The sequence below is a fragment of the Haemaphysalis longicornis genome, unplaced genomic scaffold, assembly GCF_048455015.1.
Source record: "Haemaphysalis longicornis isolate Haplotype H1 unplaced genomic scaffold, Haemaphysalis longicornis Haplotype H1 scaffold_1, whole genome shotgun sequence".
NCBI lineage: Eukaryota > Metazoa > Arthropoda > Arachnida > Ixodida > Ixodidae > Haemaphysalis > Haemaphysalis longicornis.
In genome coordinates this window covers 113,717,882-113,725,045 of record NW_027526203.1, presented here as the reverse complement: position 1 = coordinate 113,725,045, position 7,164 = coordinate 113,717,882, and positions in this window count along the sequence as shown.

Below are 7,164 nucleotides of genomic sequence, written 5' to 3'. Positions count from 1 at the left end.
GCAGCTACATCAAACGCAGTATTGCTTTTACATCTACGTGTGGGCGAAGTGTTCTCTAAAAACCGGCTTTGGCATCTATCCGACGTGAACCGAAATTCCTATTTTGCTACATTTCCTTTTCTTTTACAGTCTAGTATTTTATCTGTACTTCTCTTTGCTTGTCGTTGGCCAGAAATTTACCTGTTCACCAATCTAATGTGCGTGCGCCGGTTACCTGATCTCTGTGGTTTGTAATAAGTTCAGATGGCATGCATTCTGTCCTAATTTTAAAGCAAAGCTTTAAAATTAACCTCTACCCCCCAAGCGTTCTTCTGCGACTGTTGGTGTCAAGAGAAAACTCCCGCGAACAAAAAAACAGAAATTATTGGCGCCGCCAGGAATCCAACCTGGAACTAATATAGTAACAAAGCAAGAACCCCTTGTCTTACCGATTGAGCCACGAGCCCACGCGGAGACGGGGAACACAGATGCTGCACTAACCAAGCACATCTGCGGGTTTACCCCCTGCATTCTCGCTGAATGCCATGCTATAGCGTCACGCAACTTCTCGCGCCGCTCTGCGCTCCCCCCCACGGCACGTGTAGCAGCCGTGTGCGCGCCTTGCGCATGCGCAAGGAGTCACAAAAATTAAAGGAAGCTCACACCAAAGCACGGCATATCACTTCTAGTACGCCAATGTGCTAAAGCATTTGGACTCCAGTGCTCACCACAAAAATCAGAGATCCTTGTCAGCCGCCCTCACGCCAAACGCCCCATCAAGGACGACATTCAAATAAGACCAACAGGCCATCATTCCAAGGCCAGCATCAAGATCTTGGGCCTACACCTTCAGGGCAACACCAAGAGTGCGTATTCTTGCAGAGCCTCCAACACAGCATCAATCAAATCTTACACATGATCAGGCGAGTTGCTACCAAGAAGCAAAGCCTCAAGGAAGCTGATACCTTTTTCGATAAATTCCAGCTTTTGCCCTCTTGAGAATCACTTACGTCAACCCTCTGTCTTCTTCTCGGCAAGGAGGAAATAAAGATGCTTGATGTAATGATTAAAAAGGCGGTTGTGCAGGCCATTGGTCGTCCCATGAGTGCTTCCACGGAGAGGCAGCTTAGGATGGGTTTCACAAAACGGAGGAAGAACTGAGGGAGGGCCATCTTTCTAACCAGAACCTCTGATTGAGCAGACCTGCAGTGGGTCACCGCAACCTTCACCAGATTGGCTGAGCAACACAGAATATCACACTGTGTGATGAACACCCAGGCTCTTGGCGACAACGACTAAAGAGACTGCCTTTGCTTAGGAAATATGAACCCCTCACCCGACGAGGGTCGCTGACAAGCGCGGGCTCAAGCGGTCAACACCACCCTCGACAGGGATCATGCAGTTATCTACACAGACGCCTCCCAACATCGAGGGTAGTAATACGCTATCATCGTTGCTACCTCCAGAACCAACCTCCTTGCGCGTGCCTCATTTAAGACCCAAGACATGGCGGATGCAGAAAAAGCAGCCATCTGCTTGGCTCTCACTCAACCAGGGGTTCGGAAGGAAGGCACCGATTCCCAACAATCCTAACGGAATTACATCTCGGGGTGAGCGTCCCGAGCTGCACTGCGTGTGCTAAAAAGCCACTCCCCAAACGGTTCCATTTCGCTCATGTCGACACCCGCTCACGCTTCCATGGAGGGCAACGAATACGCCCACCAACAAGCCAGCGCTTTTACCCCCCAGACTACGGACCTTCAGGGAGACAGTCAACCGCGTGTCACGTTCAGGGACATAATCCGGCGTTATCGCCTTCAGAGACAGACCCTACCCTAGCCTTACCCTGACCTTTCCAGAGAATAACAAACTACCCTACGGCTCATACAATGCGGCTCCTTCACACACCCGACGCGTCTTGACTTAATGCAGCCGCATCGGTACGACGCAGAATGTAAGTTTTGCTCAGAAGTAGAACACTCTGCCACATAATCGGGGTGTGCGACTTTCTGAGCACGCTCCTCCCTTCCCGTCAAATACCCAACAAGAACAATGGGTGAGCCTGCTGTCCAGTCCCTCTCTGCCTACCCAGCTTCAGCTAGTTCACAGAGCACAGGTGGCGTTGACTGCATGTGGTCTCCAGTGAAGGAAACCACTCCCCTGCGACGGCCTATGGGCCGTTCAGAAATCTGAACAACAGTATTTGACTTCTACCTCTTACTCCTCCCTCACTGCCCCCAATCTCGTCGCGTCCGTCGGCGGCGGCAGCGCCGGAGAAGTGACATCATCTAACACCGGTTTTGAGGTTCCTTTAATTTTATTAAGAGTTTCCACTCATGTGCAACACCAGTAGAACTTAACAAACCGCCATTCATGCATCATCCATTGCTTTAACCTTAGCAAAGAATATCTCTTTGAAGTAATAAAGGGTGTGGTTAAGTGCATTTCACTTTCTCTGGTTTCACTATTTGTAGAGCGACCTGAGTGAATTTAAGTGGCGCCGCATGGGTAATCGTTGTGGGTGCCGTTTAGAGCTTTGCTTTCCTACCTCATTCACGGGGTGGATTGGCGCGAATATTTTTAGCACACGCAGTGCAGGTCGGGACACCCAACCCGAATGGTAATTCCGTTAGGCTTGTTGGGAATCGGGGACTACCTTCCGAACCCCTGGTTGAGTGAGAGCCAAGGCGATGGCTGCCTCTTTTGCTGCCGTCATGTCTTGGGTCTTGAGTGAGGCATACGTGCGGAGGTTGGTTCTAGAGGTAGCCACGATGATGGCGCACTGCTGCCCTCGATGTTGGGAGGCGTCTGTGCAGTTAACTGCATGAACCCACCGAGGGTGGTGTTGTGTGATTGAGCCTGCGCGTGTGGGCGACCATCGTCCTATGAGGGGTTCATATTTCTAAGCAAAGGCAGCACCTTTCGTTCTTGTCCCGTAGAGTTCGGGGAGTACATCAAGCGGAGTGGCATTCTGTGCTGCCCAGCCATTCTGGTGAAGGATGCGGCGACCATGCGGAGCTCTGCTCATTCGGAGCATCTGGTTAGAAAGATGGCCCTCTATCAGCTCTTCCACCGTGTTGCGGAGCCCCGTGCTAAGCAGCCTCTCTTTGGACGCATTCAGGGGAAGACCAATGGCCTGCTCAACCGCCGTTTAATTCATTATATAAAGCATCTTTATGTTCTCCTTGCCGCGAAGAAGACAGGGGGTTGACGTACGTGATTCTTGAGAGGGAATTAATCGAACGGTGTCAGGTTATTTTAGGCCTCACTTCGTGGTGGCAACTCGCGTGATCGTGTGTATGATTTGTTTGATGCTGTGTTTTAGGGGCTGCAAGGATACATCATACTTGGTGTTGGCCTGGAACTGTAGGACCAGCATCTTGATTCTGGGGCTTGCTGTGATGGCCTGGCCATCAAGGAGTATTTGGATGTGCTTCTTTATGTGCCAATTGGCGTGAGGCGGATGACAAGGAGCTGTGAGCTGTAAAGCCTGTGAGATGACAGGCTTTAGCACATTGGCGTGCTTGAAGTGAGATGTCATGCGTTGGTGTGAGCTTCCTTTAATTTTTGTAACTCCTAGCTCGTGCGCAAGGCACCCACGGGGTCGCTAGACATGCCGTGGGCGGAGCGCGCAGTGGCGCAAGTGGTCGCGTGATTTTAATGATTTTACTTTTGTTTCTGTTTAACGATTTTAGAGTTTTCGTCTACATCCTTCATACATAACCACTGTTTTGGCGCTCTTTGCCGTAGTTGGCCTTGCGCGATAAACATCCGAGCATCATTATCAAGAGGTCGCGTGACGCTATCACGTGGCATTCAGCGATAATTCAGGGGTTAAACGCGTGGGTGTGCTTGGTGAATCCACCACCTGTCTTCCCCGTCTCCGCTTGGGCTCGTAATCTAGTCGGTAAGACAAAGGGCTCTCGCGTTGTTAGTCTATTAGTTCCAGGTTCGATTCCTGGCGGCGTCAGTAAATTCTTGTATTTGTTCGCGGGAGTTTTTTGTTGACACCAAAGGTCGCGAAAGAACCCTTTCAGGGTAGAGGTAAAAAGCTTTTCTTTAAAACATCGACAGACTTCTCTGGATGGTCAGAATAAGAACACGACTACCGTGCGTGTTTCTCTCGCCCCCCCCCCCCCCCTACCTTTTTTTAAAGTGCAGAGGACTTTAGGGTCTAGGATTGCCGTCGTAGCTCGCTCGCTGTCACGCTGTGTAGCCACCGCAATCATGCGGCATCACGAACCCAAACAGGACCCCACGGCGTCAAGCAACCAAACAGAGGCTTCGAAAAGGTACCCGCTCATACCTCAGTTGAGCCTTCTGGCGAACAGTTACTTGGGTACTTGAAGAGGCGTTTATGTAGTCATAACCGTCCGAAGCTCCTGAAGCGCTGGGGCTGGTCATGCATGTTCCCATTATTTAACGCAAAAAAAAACTGCAGGTGGATTTGAGGCAAACTATATGTACTTCACCAGCAGTCCACGCGCTCTAAGATAGAAAGCGAAAAAAGTGGCCCCGCAGGAAAAAAACGGCCCATTCGAAATTGCTCTGTAAGGCTTGGGCACGTGATAGATGAAAGCAAGCACAAAAAGAACAGAACTCCCACTCGTGCTGTTCCAGACAAAACAAGAAACAAAAGATAAAGGAAAGGATGCGACCAGTGCCAGGAGGATGCGCGCTTCGACTGCGAAAGCGGGAAAATTGAATTTCTTGAACAAACCTCTGTTCAATTTATCAAGAGATCAGTGAGACGCATGAGGTGAAGATCATGAGGGGTGGGAGCAAAGAGCGGAGAACGGCACCACAGCCCCTCTGGCGAATCACTGCTTTGCACTTACGACAGCTTTCACGTTTAGTGTAACTGCTTTAATTCTTTCGTATTTATTTATTTATTTGCTCTCAAGGCACATGGGCATTAATGTAGAGGAGTGGGGGGTCAAACACTCTACAGGCAAGGCAGCAGGAGTTTGGTTACACATAATAAACATGTTTACATATTTGAAATATGCACAGCAACTGAAAATATACACAATAACAGGAAAGGAAAAAATGAGAAGGTTCATAAAACCTTCGCCATACTCGGGAACAACACAGCAGGATTTACACAAAACCGCGGAATTCATGGAGAAACTGTATGAGAAAGAAAGAAAATTCAGGTAATATGGCCACTAATAGCTACCTTAAAATTGACTGGATTAATTATTGAAGCAATGCAGGTGGGGAGGTGGTTCCAGTCAGAGCTGGTTTTAGGAATGAATGAGTTGAAATAATAGTTTGTCCGGCTGCTGGGTACGCCAACCTTGAACTGGTGGTCGTTTCTTGTGGAATGATAAGTGGGAGGAAAAAGCATCGAATCTTTGAGCGTTAAGTTCGCATGATAAATTTTATGAAAAAGACAAAGTCGTGATATTTTCCTGCGAACAGACAGATCAACTAGGTTAAGAGTAGATTTCATGGAAGTGACGCTAGCCGTACGAAAATAGTCAGATAATATGATGCGTGCGGAACGATTCTGGATGTCTTCGATATCAAGAAGTAGCGAGTTGATATGCGGGTCCCAGATCGACGACGGATACTTGAGCTTTGGCCGAACTAAAGTTTTATATAAAATGAGTTTTATATCTGTTGAAGCAAGAGCAAAATTTCGCCGTAAAAACCAAGCATGCGGTTAGCGTCACTTGTGATATGCTCGAGGTGTGTTTGCCAAGAAAGGTTATCCGAGATGTACACGCCAAGATATTTGTAACATGACACTTTGATTAGCGGGGCGTGGTTGAGTATGCAAGTGCACGCTGTAGTATTACGTTTTTGACGGGTCACTCGCATTACTTTGCATTTATTTGTGTTCAGTTCCATTAACCATGTATCGCACCAAGTAGAAAGGTTATTTAGGTCAGATTGTAGCGCAGTTTGGTCGGCGGAATCAAAAATTTCTCTGTAAATTGCGCCGTCGTCCACGAAAAGTCTAATAGTTGATGATAGTGTGTTCAGAAAGTCATTAAGAATTTAAGAAATTAAATTTCATTAAGAAATTAAGAATAATAGGGGACCTAAGACAGAACCTGGCGGCACACCAGATGTAACAGAGCAGGGCGGGGAAATAAAGTCATTAGCAACTGCGTATTGTGTGCGGTTAGTTAAAAAACACTCCAACCATTTGAGAATATTTACATCTAGATTGATTGAGTTTAATTTAAAAAGTAGTAGTTTATGACAAACGGTGTCGAATGCCTTTGCGAAGTCGATAAATACGCAGTCGATAACTGAAGAATGGTCAGCGGCGCGAAATAGGTCGTTATAGTGAGGCTAAGCAACTGAGTTTCACAGGAGTAATTTTTTCAGAAACCATGTTTGTACTTGCTAAAAAAGGAATTTATTTATTTATTTATTTATTTTTTATTTATTTATTTTTTATTTATTTATTTATTTATTTATTTATTTATTTATTTATTTATTTATTTATTTATTTATTTATTTATTTATTTATTTATTTATTTATTTATTTATTTATTTATTTATTTATTTATTTATTTATTTATTTATTTATTTATTTATTTATTTATTTATTTATTTATTTATTTATTTATTTATTTATTTATTTATTTATTTATTTATTTATTTATTTATTTATTTATTTATTTATTTATTTATTTATTTATTTATTTATTTATTTATTTATTTATTTATTTATTTATTTATTATACCCTCAGGGCCAAATGGCATTACAGAGCGAAGTGGTTAACGTTGGAAGACATGGTACATGGTGAACAGAAGGAAACAAAACACAATGTTTGCGCGATTACAATCAAAATGTCAGCGTGCTGAGATCAATATACATTAAGCAGATCCTGAGTATACAGTTCTAGCTAGTGTTTCACGAAAATGATGGTTATCATTAATAGACACAATTTCAGGAGCAAGGTGATTCCATTCACGGGAAGAGCGAGGCAAGAACGACTGCGCAGCTGCATTAGTATGATAGGTGAGAATGCCAACTTTCTGACGGTGATCCAGGCGATGACAAAAATACTGGGGCTGTGGAATAAGTTCGCTGTGCAAAATAGAATGATGGTACAATTTATGAAAAGTTGATAGGCGGGACACTTTTCTTCGAGACGACAAAGTAGGCAATGATAGACTAGTTTTCATTCCAGATATGCTGGCAGTGCGATTGTAATTTGAAAA